The sequence below is a fragment of the Brassica napus genome, chromosome C2, assembly GCF_020379485.1.
Source record: "Brassica napus cultivar Da-Ae chromosome C2, Da-Ae, whole genome shotgun sequence".
Classification (NCBI taxonomy): Eukaryota; Viridiplantae; Streptophyta; class Magnoliopsida; order Brassicales; family Brassicaceae; genus Brassica; species Brassica napus.
The window spans coordinates 6,812,954-6,829,054 of NC_063445.1; the positions used below are offsets into that span (position 1 = coordinate 6,812,954).

The 16,101-nt window shown below is 32.3% G+C and overlaps 1 pseudogene; it reads right to left on the bottom strand.

Moving 5' to 3' along the window:
- Positions 1 to 2,758: 2,758 nt before the first annotated feature.
- Positions 2,759 to 7,603, bottom strand: LOC106417099 (annotated as a pseudogene).
- Between the last annotated feature and the right edge of the window lie 8,498 nt (positions 7,604 to 16,101).

Here is a 16,101-nt window from a genome sequence, read left to right on the forward strand (position 1 = left end):
ATGTTTTATGTTGTTTTAATTACTCACAACTCCTATGCATACAGAGACCATATATTGCAATATTTAACCACCAAAGATTGCAATGGTTAATCAAATTGCAATGGTTGAACACCATAACATGCGATAGTTAACAATTAAATGTTGTAATGGTTCATTTAGGCAGTTACAAATGTTCATCCAAACTATTATAATAATTCATTTAAATGTTTGCAATGATTTACTAAATCTCCGACAGAACATAATAGAATTGAAAAGAAATAAGTGAAAAACATAAAATTTTCCAATTCCAAAGTGGTAATAAACAGAAAAATATAATATACATTTATGAAACACACAAAACATAATAAATAGAATTGAAAAAACATAATCTAAAAAGAAATACAATTTAAAAAAAATGAAAACAGTTATAAACGGAAAAGTACCATAAACGATTATAAATAAACAATTATGAGTAAATTATAATGAAAAGACATGTGTCTGTTAGAATTAATAAATTAATTAGAATTGCTATTATTAATAGATTAATAAAACCTCGTCAAAACAGTTATTATTTAATTTTCTTGTAGAAATTATTTAGTCTGAGAGGAATACTTAATTGATAGCACAACAACATGCTGTCAGCGGTACAACGGCCTCGGCCTGGCCCTGGTATAAGCTTCAATCTCGTACAAAACACGCAGCCTCTTTCCCATCCGCTTGCACACGGAGCTATTGTGTAGCAATTATAAGCACTCTGCTTAATTCCAAAACCTGTTGAATAATAATCATTAAATCGATACACAGATTCATAAAAGTAATAAAATTACCTGTAATATAGAAAGAAAAAAAGAATTAGTGAGTTTAATAAGTCATTACCAGAATGCTATCAGATGTTGTTTGGCAATGGACAAAAATATTTGACAAAAGAAAATAAAAATATAAGACAAAGACGATGGCAAGAACAAATGCAACAAAAACTTTCTTGGTGATAGCCATTTTATGATATTCTTTTTATTTGCTTGCTTTCTCTTTACTGAGACCGGCCAAATTGTCCTGGATCTTGTGGTCAGGTCAGATAGCAAGGGGAAGGGTCTGGGAGGCCAACACATTTTAAGTTCAATCCACATGCTGCATGAGTGAAACTAAATCATATTGTTTTGGACATCTACACGGATATGTGCTCTTCCTTACGGCGTATTTGCATATCCGGAGAAAATATATATATGTGGGTTACACTCCCCATTAGGGATTAGTCTTGGTTCTTTCATGAATCCGAAATATCCCAGGTTAATAATAAAAAAAAAGACAGGCCAAATTTATATACGTACATAACACAAACGTATATAAATTATCTTTTACAGTCAAAGGTCAAAACCTACGTTGCATGGAATCTTATCAGACGTTCGCTTCTCACTTCGGAATCGGAATCGGAACCTTGTGGAAGCTTACGGAATCTCGCTTCCAAAACGCTTCTAAAATATTTTTTTCAAAAACACGTTGGAAGCTTACGATTCTGTTTTGGAACCAGGCTTCCGTACTTTAAAAAAACAACACAATGTTTTATATCAATAAAAATATAAAATTTTAGTTTTAAATTTATATAAAATCCAAATTTTAATAATATTGAATAGAGAGAATAGTAATATACAATTTAATATTAATATTATAAATTATCTTTATGCATTGAGGTTTTTATTAAAGATAAATCATATATTCAAATATATTATGTCAATTAATTATAAAGTATTAAAAATAATTAATATAATAATTTATTTTAAATTTAATTTATGTGTATTTTCATAATTTTAATATGAAATTATTTCAAAATTATTATAAATGAATAAATGATTTATTTTAAATTTAAATCATATAATTTTTAGTTGTAAATTTTTTTTAAAAAATCTTATATAAATAGATACCCTTCCAACACGTACTTGCTTTCTAATTTTTTAAAAAATCTTGCTTCTGCACTTCTATATGATTCTGCTTCCACGTATCCGATTCCGTTTCTATGTAACATAAGTCAAAACGCACGGAATCTTCTTTCCTTTTATGATTTACATAGTCAACGAACTTTAGTTTCTATTATTTTTTTGGGTTAAATGCACTTTTTAATCTTTTGCAGACAGCAAGGAGATATTGCAAAACAAGGAAAAAATAACACTACTGTTTTAGTTAAGTATTTTGCTAAAACTATTTCGAACGCTATTATTTAGATTTTAATTATAAAAATATTTGATTTTGTCATTTATTTATATTAAATACAGTTTTGTTGATTAATAAATAAAAACACTAATAGATGGTTAGAATGTCGTTAGAAAATAAGTGGTCAAAAGTTTGTCAATAATAAATTGTTACAAGCCAGTCAAAAAGTAATCAAAAGAAATAGTCACAGAATGGTCAAATTCATCAAATAAAAAAGGTTAGAAACACGTCAGGAAATCGTCAACATTGTTGTGACCAGTTTATGACGATAATTCTGACGAAATTACTGACCATTTATATGGTCAAAATTTATTGACCATTTTCTAACCAAATCCGATTTCTGATGGAGTATTTTTGACGACTATAAGTGGTGAGAAATGAGACAAAAATGCTTGTTTCTGACCAATTTCTTTCTGATTAAGTGGTCAAAAATCGAACAATTTCTTGTAGTGTCTAGTTGAATTTAGATGCATATGAAAATAATGTTTTAACGCTGCAAAAAACCATTAGAAAATAGTCGTTCTGGTCATTGCTTGAAAATTGTGATTTGTTCTTTTTCCTAAAAATATTAAAATACAGTATTGGTCATTGCTTGAAAATTGTGTTTTGTATGTTGAAAAAATTACAAAACATACTAGGTAAACTAAATTTGTTTCGAAACTAAACTATGTTGATGTTTATACATATTTTATATCCTCACTCACTTTTATAAACAACAATAGGGCTTCTCACATTATGAGTGCCATCAGACCAGATAAGGTTTGCAGACAAAAGCAGTTTTGAGTCGATAGCGCTGCCTGTAACAATTGCCGTGAATGACTGCTTCTCGTTCACCTTCTTAAAAACCAAGGCGCTAGGGAAGACCTTGACGTTGAGCTTAGAACCTAAATTTAAGACAACTTTTGATTTGTATATAGAGTTTGGGGCACCCACATTGGTGACGGTTCTTTTGAAACTCACGATGAATGAACTTTTAGATCCCAACAACTTTGCCGACATTGAAGGATAGTTAAGGTTTCTTGGTAAGTTTTCTCCAGTGCAAGTGGCGGCTTCACCAGATATGAGTTTCACCATAGTTTCATTGTACTTCATGCCGCAGAGGAAGGCAGTGTAGTCTGCTTTAGTCAAATCATATACGAGTCCAGGATTAGTAGCAGATATCGGGTCGACATGGCCAGCTCCATAAGCAAATTCGTTCGATACAAAGCCAGTTTCAGAAGCATTCATCGGCCAAGCTATTAGGAGACCAAAGTAGACAGAGTGTAAACAAAAATTTACAGGTTTCTTGGGGCGCGCAAGAAAAGTATGCATGCTAGATCCATGTTATAATTTTTGCTTACCGGTTGTCATAATGGCAGATTTGATCATGGAAGGAGACCATTGAGGATGAAACGTCCTGATGTACGCGGCCACGCCTGTAACATGTGGACAAGACATTGAAGTTCCGGAGAGAACAGAGTACTTCACACGTCTTGTGTCATACACACTCGAGGATGGTGAAACCTCAGGTGAAAATGCAGCGAGGATCTCAACTCCTGGTGCTGATATGTCCGGCTGCAAGTCATCCACCATTGTCTCTCAGACCAGAAAAATAGAAAAGAGAGTAATAAGCAGAAACAAGATTGTGTAGACGTAGACCTTGAGAATATCAGTTGCGATGGTGTTTGGACCACGAGAAGAGAAGGCAGCAACGACTGGAGCTAGCTGACTAAAACTTTCCTCTGTTCTTAGAACAGTAGCCACTGGAGAACTAAGGAAATAAAGGTCGACTTATTTGTGTAAGACTTTAGATTGCTTTTTTTTCAGTGCTTAATATGCGAGAAAAGAATGTTACCTTTCGGACTTAATGTAAGAAACAAGAGAGTTTAAGTCTTCTTGTGATAAAGCAGAGAGGGGAAAAGAAGTGACGAAGGCAACGTTTGGTGTACGGTTGAGAGAAATGCCTGCAACAGCTCCATTTGCAAGAGCTTCGAATGAATCCGTGGAGTTGCAAACCACCACTTTTCCTTTCACTAGGGATTCTTGAAGACACCCTTCTTCACATTTCCTGCAAAACATAAACTCAAATTCTTTAATCACCTGAAATTTATAAAGTCATAAACATGTTTAAGTTAATTTTATTTTAAAATTTTGATAAATTGGGAACTATACGATCTATGTACAGTTTTTTTTTTAAAAAATTTAGGGCCAAACCAAATGTTTCAAGGTAGACATATAAGACTATTTCTAGGTCATATTCATGAACAGAGGAACTTACTCTGCCGATTCCACGCTGCATGCAGACGAATTAACAGCAGATTTTCCATACACAAGAGGATACATTGTTCCATTCAAACCAAACGTGTTCACTGACTTTCCCTGTTTCATATAACGAAAAGGATTTAAAGACACGAAGATAAGATGATAGAGATCAAAAACAGGTTTCTTGATACGCACGACAAGTGTTTTACCGTTACCGAGAACAACTTTCGTGATAAACGCACGGTTGGTGTTACTGGCAGCAACCGTGAGGATCCACGGAGCTACGCTCTCTAGCGTTTTCGTTTCTGGACCGTTGTTACCGGCTGAATTCACAGTGAGAATCCCTTTGGCTATAGCGTGAAAAGATCCTATAGCGACGGGGTCCTCTTCAAAAGGTTAGGGGTATCCCATATTAACGGAGATGCTAATGATGTCTACACCATCTGCAATGGCATCATCAAAGGCAGCCAATATACTATCGGAGCTACACCCTAACCAGGTGCAAACTTTGTAACTGACAATTCTTGAGGCCGGAACGCCTCCTCTCATGGTTCCATTGCCAAGCCCGTAAAAACTTGCGTCTTGAATAGCGTTTCCAGCAATTGTGGACGCTGTATGTGTACCATGTCCAACAGTGTCCCTAGATCCTTCGCTTGTGTAGTCCCTTGCACCAATCAGCTTGCTGCAGTATAATAAAATATATTATTTACGATAGTTTATGTGACTTAAAAGTCGGCAATCAATCATTTAGTTCATATAATATAATATGTAAGAGTTTACTTGTTGCACGTGAAGTTCTTGCCTCCGGAGCAAACACCTTTCCATTTTTGAGGAGGAGGACCAAAGCCTTTGTCAGAAAAGCTTTCAGATTCCGGCGTGATCCCAGCATCGATGACTCCAATAATGGTGTTACTCTCCACGGCCAGGTTCCGGTTTGTGGCCTTTCCTTTCTTTAACCCCATGAAGTCCCAAGAGGTAGTCGTTTGGAGCTGTAGATTCTTATTAAGGAATACAGACACAACTCCTTCCATATCTAAGAAGGAGATAGAGGTTTTTAACTAACCTTAAAACATGAATCATTATATATTTTAATTTCACTAATTAGGATCAATGGATTTTAATTATTTACTTGGTTTTCAGAGTTTAGTCTATTTCGAAGAACACTTACTGGCTATTCTTTCTCGTTCTGACTGAGTGAGTCGAGCGGCGAACCCGTTGAAACTCCTCTTGTAACTTCTCAACAAACGACCTTCGTTAGAACTAGAGATTAATATATCATTTGTTAGAGTGTTCATACCATAACTTTGTTTATATAATATTAGCTATAATCGCTAGAGAATGGTGTAACTAATTCACACCTCTCTCCGGTGATTCCTTGAAGAATATTCATGTGATCGGACATTGGTGTGTAGACCTCGCTAGACGGAAGTGCACCCATGTAGACGACATAGACCTTTCATGGATTACGACATCATTCATCATCATCATCATCGTTGTAATCATGTATCATGATTGATTTTTTTTTTTTTAAACTCCATGTATCATGATTATAAGAAATATAATAGTACCTGTTGGTCTTGGTTATCATCTATGGCTGCTGAGACTGAACACAAGGACAAGACAATGATGTAGGAGAAGAGGCAAAAGAAAGCTAGTAGTTTCGCCATTTTCTAGAAAAACAATTAAAGGTCGATGTGAGACTTAATATTTCTGTGTAGTTTCAACACGAAAATGTATATATATTTATAGTAAAGTATTCAAAACAAAATATTTGGTCAGCAATCAAAACTGGGAACAAACTTAACGATTTGACCATTTAACAAATGTTATAAAGATTTCTTCTTCATATCCTCTTTCTGGCGAAGATAAATAAAAAATATATCATTGATATCACGTTACATCACTTCAAAAACATATTTGCCACACTACCCCACACGATGAGGCAAGAATAGAAATAAAATTATTTCTTCTATGGTTATATGGAACAGAATTATGATTACTATAGAAAATCTTACGGTACTAAAAGAAGAATATGAAACCCTCTCGGCTTATCCATCTCAGCAAATTAAATCAACCAATTAGAAGACTCTAATATGCCACGTCTCTCACTTCAACCATAGATCGTTCAATGACGCCTCTTGTACTCCCATCGGAAAACTCATTTCTCTGCAATTTGCTGCTAAAGGCAAGTTTATCGGGGGAGATTAGGTAGTTTCTTAGCAAGGTGGGTCCCAACGAAACACAAAAAATGGTAACAGAAAACCCAGATTAAGGATCGACTATTGTTGGGGTGTTGGACTGTTCGCGGACTCCATTGACACGTGACCGCCCGCGGTTGGTGCATTTTTTTAATTTTTAAATTTTTTTATTGAGAAAAAAAATTAATTTTTTTTTAAGAAACCCATTAAGGGTTTTATGGGATAATCATGGTCTAAGGTGTATTAATGTGGACCCCCACTTTTCATTTAATTATGTTTTTACTCCTCTATTCACGAGATCGTTCCAATTCCCTTTGTTTCTCCTCCGATATAAACTCATTCGAGTCTGTAAATCTTTCCAGCTTCTACCACTGGACAAAATACTTGCCTCCGGTTTTCCATCGTTACACTGACGTGACGAAGAAGCTCACACGCTTGGATCCGGTGACGTCGTCTGCCACCAAGGGTACATATCCTTAATCTGAGAGACTTCTGTGTGCTTGCATGTTTGATCCAAGATACTTCGTCAGAGACACGACTCCCTCAGTCGTATCCACCGCTATAGTTTTCTTCATTTAATGTTGAGATTTTGGCCATAACACCCAATGTTTACGTGCTCGACAGTTTGAGAGTGTTGTCAAGCCAAAGGTATTGTTTATCATTTAAGTAGTGCTTTATATGAAATACTAGGGTCGGCCCATCCTACGGACGGGATATACTTTGCTTGTATCGAGATTATTATCGTTTATATGATTTGTGGTTTGTGTTTTAGGTTTACATTTTCAAGAAATGTATATGAGATATAATATTTTCTTAATTTAAAATTAACCAAAAAACTAATTTTTACTATTGGCATAATTTTACTCTCTCTCTCTCTCTCTCTCCACGCTACGAGCGTGTTAGTAACCAAAAATACATAAATATATTAGTTTAAAGAGTATTTCAAAATGTTTAGCTTACTTAAAATTTAAGGTGATATTAACTTTTATTGTATATGTTTTGTTATTCTTTTCATAGATCATGATTATCTTAATATTAAAATGTTCATGAATACATAATAGTTTTACATATTTTCTTTGTTTATTCTACTGTAATTATGATAATTTTGATAATAAGTAAAATAATTTTTAATACAAAAATCTTAGATTATATTTTCTCCTATGAATATTTTTAAAATTTATGTCTTTGATATTATATTATTAATTATGTGCTGAAATATTATTTTAGGTTGATGTCAAATGAAACATTATTTTCATATATATATATATATATATATATATATATATTTGAAACTATTTATTTTCATATCGTTGTTTAGTTGTTTTTATCCGAAATAGGAGGTGCAGTTGGACAAATTTTCTTTCAAATGTGTCAACGTTGTGATTGTTTTTTTTATTAGGCTAGCAGGTGTTATTTGCCGAGAAGAGAGTATATATGTTATGGGAAGTGAGTGTTCTAAATAAGGCATAAGTTAGTATTTGGACAAAACTACAACGCTTCAATTTTATATAAGAACATGTTTAATATTCCACACTCAGCTCATTCGTTCACCGTCCTCATTTTATTGTGATATATGCAGACTCAAACTTAGAAGTATAATAAGAAAAATGCATTCTATGTATTTATCAAAACTTAGCCAATTTTGGAGACATAGAAGCAACCAAGTTAAATAGAATTCACAGTCCACTACTCAGTATGGAAAAGATGTAATTGAAATATACTCACATATCACAATCATGCATACTCACACAGGATTCTGTATCCATAAGTGTCTGCACTAACTGTTGTATCCTTGAGATCAGGGCCAACAAGCTTTTAGGGAGCCACATTAATAAAAAATCAACACCAAGATATTGGAAATTATTATGAGCTCTTTAAAAAAAAGGTTCACTAAAAAAAGTTATCTCTCCTCTTCTATCGTCTTCTTCTTTTCTCTTCTTCTCTGCTTATTCTGTTTCTCATCTCATTTTTTTCTGTTTCTTATCACTTTTCTGTCACAATCCGTTAAGTACAACCATGGGCTTAACAAATATTTTTTCATCACCTTTTTGTATTGTTTATTAAGAGAAATGAACTGATGATTTTGTTGGAAGAAAACCTTGATATTTAAAATGGAGGATTAATACAAAAGAATGAATGAAGGGATTCATTGAATGTGAGATTGTGTGAGAAGTAGAGAGTAGGTATTAATGTGAATGTTAATGAAGATGCATGAGCCAAATTAATTTTTGTAACTGCGCCAGATTAAATAAGTCTATTCGGCTTCCGACTGACATTGATCGAAATCGTTCGTCACCGGTGAAATCGTTGGATTTCTATTGACGGTTGACTGAACGGAAATTTTTGCTCGACAGCCACTTTCCCTAAGTTTCGTATACAATTTTTTTAGAGAAGTTGTATTTGGACCGTAGTAAACACATAAAACCCATTAAACTCAAGAATTAATGAAACATTGACTTTTGATTAACTGTGACACGAGTCGTCACCACAAACTCTGAATTAGTGACATGGAATCTGATGTGGATGACCTAGGAGTAAAGGAAACCATTCTTTATATATATATATAGATAGATGTTTTATGTCTGGTTGTGAATTTTGAATTGTTCAAAACAAATCCACTATATGCGACTACTGGACCTGAGATATGGAAAGTCACAGGTGCAAGGAAGTATCTCAATGAACAGAACCGAACGTTAATGTGAGAAATAGCACAATGGTTCTGGTTTGAATATATGCCTATGCAATGTTCTTCTCTCTGACTATTGTTCTGATTATTTTTATTTTCAGAGAAAGCACTTGCTCTTCTCCTAATATTTGTGATGAGTATAGTTACGTCATTAGAAACTTTAATGTCTACTCAAACGCATAATTTCACGGTAAGTTTTCACATAGTTAAATTTACGCATACCAAATTGGTTGAACAAAAAATTGGGCATGCACAAGATTACATGGCTTAATTTGACTTACATATTTCATTTACTGTGGAGATTTTGATCCTTTGAGAGTTCAGTAACTAGAACCAGTTTTTTCATTCTCCATTTTCCATTTCATATGCTCAAATGGTTATCATGGTCTGAGTTTTGGTCTCGAAAATTCTGTTACTTTGTATTTCCACTCAACTTTTCATCTACTACCGATATTACATACAGTTCAGTTCATTCTTGATTTTTTTTTTTAATTCTTTCAGATTGGTGAATATGCGTGATAAAGATGGTTTTGATTCGTTGATGCTTCATATGAGATAATTTTTAATTCAGAGGTACTTTGGAGGTTGAAGGTCCCCAAGAATTTATGGTGTTGATTCCGGTGGCAAGTCTTGGATCCCATGTTACAAAAGAAACTTGATCCGAGATGCTGAGCCTCTGATTAAATAGGAGCCTCTAAAGATACATATACATGATGTTGGTACAAGAAAGAGTACCGAAAGCAGAATAAACCTTTCCATGCTTTTGCCATGGAAGCTGACAAAGCCTTTCATGAGGAGTATAAGATCAAGAAGAAGAGGCAGCTATTGCCGTATGCAGCATGGGTAAGGGAAGATATATTGTCGTCTGAGATAAATCACGTCCATGAAAGGAAGTGGAGGCTAAAGCAATGGCTAGGGAAATATGAAAAATAGCTTGAGAGGAGAATCTGATTCAAGGGTTTAATATATCAGACTGGCTGAAGGGGAGTGGTAGAGAGAGGGGACTTTGTTGTGATGAAGATGGCTGGTGAAGAAACCAAATTTAATCTTGATCCCGAGGCTGATCAAGACCGGAGTGAATTTTCTTATTGTGAGTTGTTCCTTGAATGCCATTATAACAGGTGGCAAAGATGTTGATATAGATGCAAAAAACGAGAGGTAAGTACTATTACTAAGCTGAAAAATTAATTTTGTTCTCATAACTACTCGCGAGATGTTATAAAAGTTGTAACCTCTTTTGCCATTTTATGTGAATGATTGATGTTTGTTGAAGAAGTAATGGAGTTAGTGGAGCTTAAACCTCTTAAAAACTCTATACTTGGCCTTCCTCGAGTTAATGGTCGTTTGCCAGAACAGAGGAAAAGGCTTACTATTTCAGTTGAATTAGTAGCCCTTTCTTTAATCTTCATGGACGAGCCTACATCTGGTAAGCAAGGGCTGCCGCCATTGTTATTCTTAGGGCATCACATTTTCAAATCCGTCGATGAGGTTTGCCCATGGAATACTCTACTTTTGAGTCCTGAAACCAGAATACATTTGACAAATCATCTTTCGATTAATGCAAGTATGCAACTTCTGTCGATGAAACGAGGAGGGTAAGTTATATATGCTGGAAGTCTAGGGCATCACTCAAAAAAACTCATCAAATATTTTGAGGTAGCCTCATGGCCCTCGTCCGTCTTTATATATTGGGATGCTCCATTTCCTGGCCTTATTAATTTGTAATACATATTCCATATTTCTTGCAGGCTACTGAAGGAGTTCCGGATGGACACTATCCTGCCACGTGGAAGCTTGATGTCACCACTTTTTCAAGGAAGTAAAAAATGAGCTTTGACTTTGCTCAAATATTAGACAACTTAAGGTGCAAAGAACAAGATCAGTGAAGAACAGAAACATCTTCATGGGAAACGAAGTCGACCAAAGGGAGGATTTGATTACTATGCCGTTAATCCTCGGTATCAGTTCGTTTTGAACTTATAGCTCTCTAACTAATAGTTCACTTCGAGTCTCACTCCTCACTCCTCTCTCCTCAGATCCTTTGTTGCCAACTCCTTCGCTGGACCATCACGTTTGCTTCCATCATCTACCAAAATTATTTCTTGACTTTAATCATAATCGTTGACTAATTCAAGTTAGTGAGAAGTATACTATTATTCGTTTGAAATATAAAATATTTAACTAAATATAATACATAGTTTCAACTACCCCCAATATTAATAATATAATAGAGAAATTTCAGATTATGAATCTGTTTGACTATATGTCAGTATTAAAAAGTAAAATAAAGTATCTTTAATACATAAAACTTTGTAAGATCATTTACACATGCGGAAGCTCAAAACCATTGTATCATATTCTCTCTGCAAATGTGGAAGTTAAAGCAAATCTGACTTCTAATTGTTACATCTACCTAATGGTCATTTGTGTGAAAAATTATATGCAAGAAAAAGTAAGATATATTATTGTTTTTCAAAACTATGATATATTATAATTTATTTAGTTAAATGGTTTAATTTGACATCATAATATGCATTTTAATTAAATTTTCTTCAAAAATATAAAGAAAAAAATATTTTTTAATATATATATACATATGTGTATATATCATAATCCAACCCAACGAATACTTATGATGATATACTATTACACGTTGGAAAACTATTTTCACATTGGTTCAATTTTTTTTCATAAGTAAAGGTAAATTAATATTTGTGTTGATATATTGACTAAGAAAGTTATCGCATATCAAACCTACTGAAGTTTTGTTTATTTTTTTCTTCACTTTTTAAAATATTTTGTAATATTTTATAACACTGGATGATAATTTAGAGAGGAAATTTTTTAAAAAGGTTTTGACAAATTATACTTGGAGAGTAGATAAAATAATATAATAAAATAGTTTACTGATCAAAAATATATATATAGCATAAAAATATAAGTTGACAATCCGCGCATAGCGCGGAATAAGCTCTAGTATAACTAATAGTATCACTACAAGGGTTTCAAAAAAAGTATCACTACATTATATATATATATATATTGAATTAGCATGCTAATTAGATTATATATAACTAAACATATTAACTAACATGCTAACATAAACACCACCAACAATCCTCATAATTGTGAACCAAACGGCTCACATGATGACGAGAGGTGGAAGGTCGTCAGTTAAACCGACCGAAAAGGTTCAAGAAATAAAGTGAGAAACAGTTAAAAAGAGAGGATACCATGTCTTGAAAAGACGTTGTAACCGCAACTTTGAAAACTTTGTTTGCTTCGTTTTCATTTCTAGCTAGCTTAATGTCATATTATGATTATCTAAATTGCAAGGTTTTGTAATCATATATGGTCTTCCATCAAACTTGTAAAACTCTTTATAGCTTTAAAGTCGTATTACTTAAATTTATTTATTAATGCATCAATTAGTTAAAAAAAAACATGCTAACATAAACATGCTTAAAGAGATTTTAACGACATAAGAAAAATAATTTCTTGTGAATTACGTCTGTAGCGATAGACCAATTTTCTACTCCCAAACATTTGAAAATATAAACACCTTAACAGTATCAGATTGCGTTATATACATATATAGGAAAAAATATTTTGAATTTTGGAAGTATGCAAAAGTTTGGTATCTTTGACCCTTATTTTCTTAAGGATCCAGAATTAAATTTAAAAATTAAAATTTAAAGAATAACAGTATGTGCCAAAGGAAGCTTGAATCCTACACACAAAACCATATAATACGATTGTTCAAGCATGTATATGTTAATAAGAACCTAGGTGAAAAAAGAAGCAAGTTATTAAAGACCTATCTCTTGTACACTATTAAAACGAGCTTAATTTTAACGTCAAATTTTTATGGGTTAACGTCATTAACAAACAGACCCTAGCAAGATGGCGTCAGTTTGATAACTGACTTATTATTGGGAGACGCAAACTACCAGATGCTCCAGATCCCAAGCCACTTCTTACTTATTTCCAAATCGATTTATGTAACGACCTTAAAAAATACGTCTTCTGGCGGATCTCTTGTAGCGTGCAGCCTATTGAAGAATAATCATGTGCTTGCCAGATAAGTAAGTTGCAGAAGTATCGTGAGAGTTCAATCAATGCCTTGATTTAAGGGATCTTGAATGCAAAAACAAAATTTTGGTATAAAATCAAGAAATAGGTTTAGAGTCGCGTGGATCCAGTTATGCAGATTTATTTTGTGAATCTAGTTGACTTGTTTTTTTTTATAGTGAGTTCAATTTTGTCGTGGTGCTAAAGAATAGGTTTTCAAAGTCAAACCTTACCTGTGACCTGTTGTTCCAATGCACACTCTTTATCGTTATATATCTCCTCCCTATGTTAAGATATAGCTTATCTTATACTAAGACATCAACCACGTTATGCTAGTGGTCGAGTGGTAGCATGGCGTTCCAGCATCGCTAGCGAGCTGAGTTTGAATCCGACTACACTCAGATATCCCTAACACGTTTTACCGTTTTTTTTATACTAGACATCTATTGATAGAATTCAACCAAGTTTAGACTTCCTAATCTTTATATGTGTGAGTATAAATTCTCTTCTTCTTCTTCTTTTTTTTTCGAAACAAGAGGTTCTAGTGTTCTCAACAGATACATATTCAATTAATGGAATGATAACTTTAACTTCCAATTTAGAACTGTATAAGAGTTCTAAGCATAGCCTTGCTCACCTTGTTATGAGAAAGGCAAACTGCTTTGGACCCCAACTTGTATAACACATTTTAAGCGTCCCATTTTAATCCATCTTCCAACTGGTTATACTGTATATATATATATAAATTTCTCTTAGTTTCGGATCTAAGCAATAATTTATTTATGCTATTTAGATATATTTCATGCTATTGTAGACTTATATTTAATTTATCATCTATCTTCTTAAATCTACTATTTTATTTATTCGCATTTTGTAGAATTTGTATTATAAATTTTTCTAGCTTGTATAATTTTATTTTTACTATTGTAGCAATACATTTATAAATTCACCATTTAACATATCTAAATTAGCACATATTTAATTAAATAATTACAAAATCTTCATAGATAGTTTCAAATCTTGTATTTTTATTTAATAAAATGTGTAGTTTGTATTCCCTTAAGAAATAATATGTTCAGTTTTTCAAATGAATTTGTAAATATTAAATACATAATTTTGTTTATGTAATATATATATACTAGGTGGACAGTTTGCGCGCTTGTGCGGGATTAAATATGATTTATAGTTTCATAAATACTGTTTTTTGTTCAACATTTGTAACCGTTTAAACATTATTTACTTTTCATTCTACATTGATGTTTAAAGTTACTAGAGGGTTTTTCCGGGCTACGCCCGGATTTTTCCCTATAATATTATTAAATTGATTTAAACTTGCGTTTTTAGTATTGAGTAGGGTTTTTTCTGGTGAGATTGTATTGTAATTCTTTTTATATATACAGAGTAATGCATCTCTTTTAAAAGGATGGTTATGGCTGAAGTTATTGATTCAACTGTTATTATATAATTTTGGTAAGTGGTGCTATGAGGTTTGTATATCTGAATTATTAGTTTTTATCTTATTACTATATAAATTATTCTGTTGAACTTGTATTAATTTGCATATATTTTTTTGTATATTAAGAAGTTTTTATGTAATACCAAATATCCTTCGATATTATAAAATATGTTTACAACTTATGAAATAAAAAATGAGTTTGATAACTAACAAAGAACATTAGCTTGAGCGATGGTCTCCAGAACAACTTAATGATCGTAACAAAAAAAAGAAACATAAAAGAAAAAGTGATCAGTATACTATGTAAAAGCAATATGGCTATAACTGAGTTTTAATAATTTGTTTGAATATTTTTTTCATGTCTATTTTGATCTTATATATGGTATGATATAAGAAACATTAAATTGTAGCTCCGATAACATATATAGGTACTCGTAGCTAGTGATGAAGAGAATTGTAATTTTCCTGCAGTAGTAAACTTGAAATTAATTCTCTAAACTATATTTGCGAAGTGATTTTGCCACATGTTTTCTCTACAATCAATTTCACAAAACAAATATGACATGACTAATGAAATTGATGACATGGCTTCCAGGAAAATATGACATATATAATTTCATTTAATGTTGATTTATATTTTTGGCAAACTTATTAGAATATGGTAATAATTCATATATTATATTTAATATTGATATTTATTTTTGGCAAACTTTTTTAAAATATGGTAATAGCTCATACATCATCTATAAAATAAATATATTCATATAAAACATTTCAAATTTCAAAATATTATTATTTTTGTAATACTAAAGCTTTCAAAATTTCTACAATTTTTTAAAAATTAAATAATATCTAATCGTAAGATCATTAGTTTTTTATATACCTACAATCATGCAATGTTATATCATTTTTATTAGTTTTATACAAATTGATTGTCACATGTCATTTTACAATCAATTTCACAAAACAAATATGACATGCCTACTAAAATTGATGACATGGCTTGCGGCAAAATATGACATGGATAATTTCATTAATGTTGATTTATATTTTGGCAAACTTATTAGAATATGGTAATAATTCATATATTACATTTAATATTGATATTTCTTTTTGGTAATTTTTTTTTAATATGGTAATAGCTCATACATCTCCTATAAAATTAATGTATTCATATATAACATTTCAAATTTCGAAATATTATTATTTTTGTACAATTATACAATTTGTATTACTAAAGCTTTCAAAAATTTCTACAATATTTT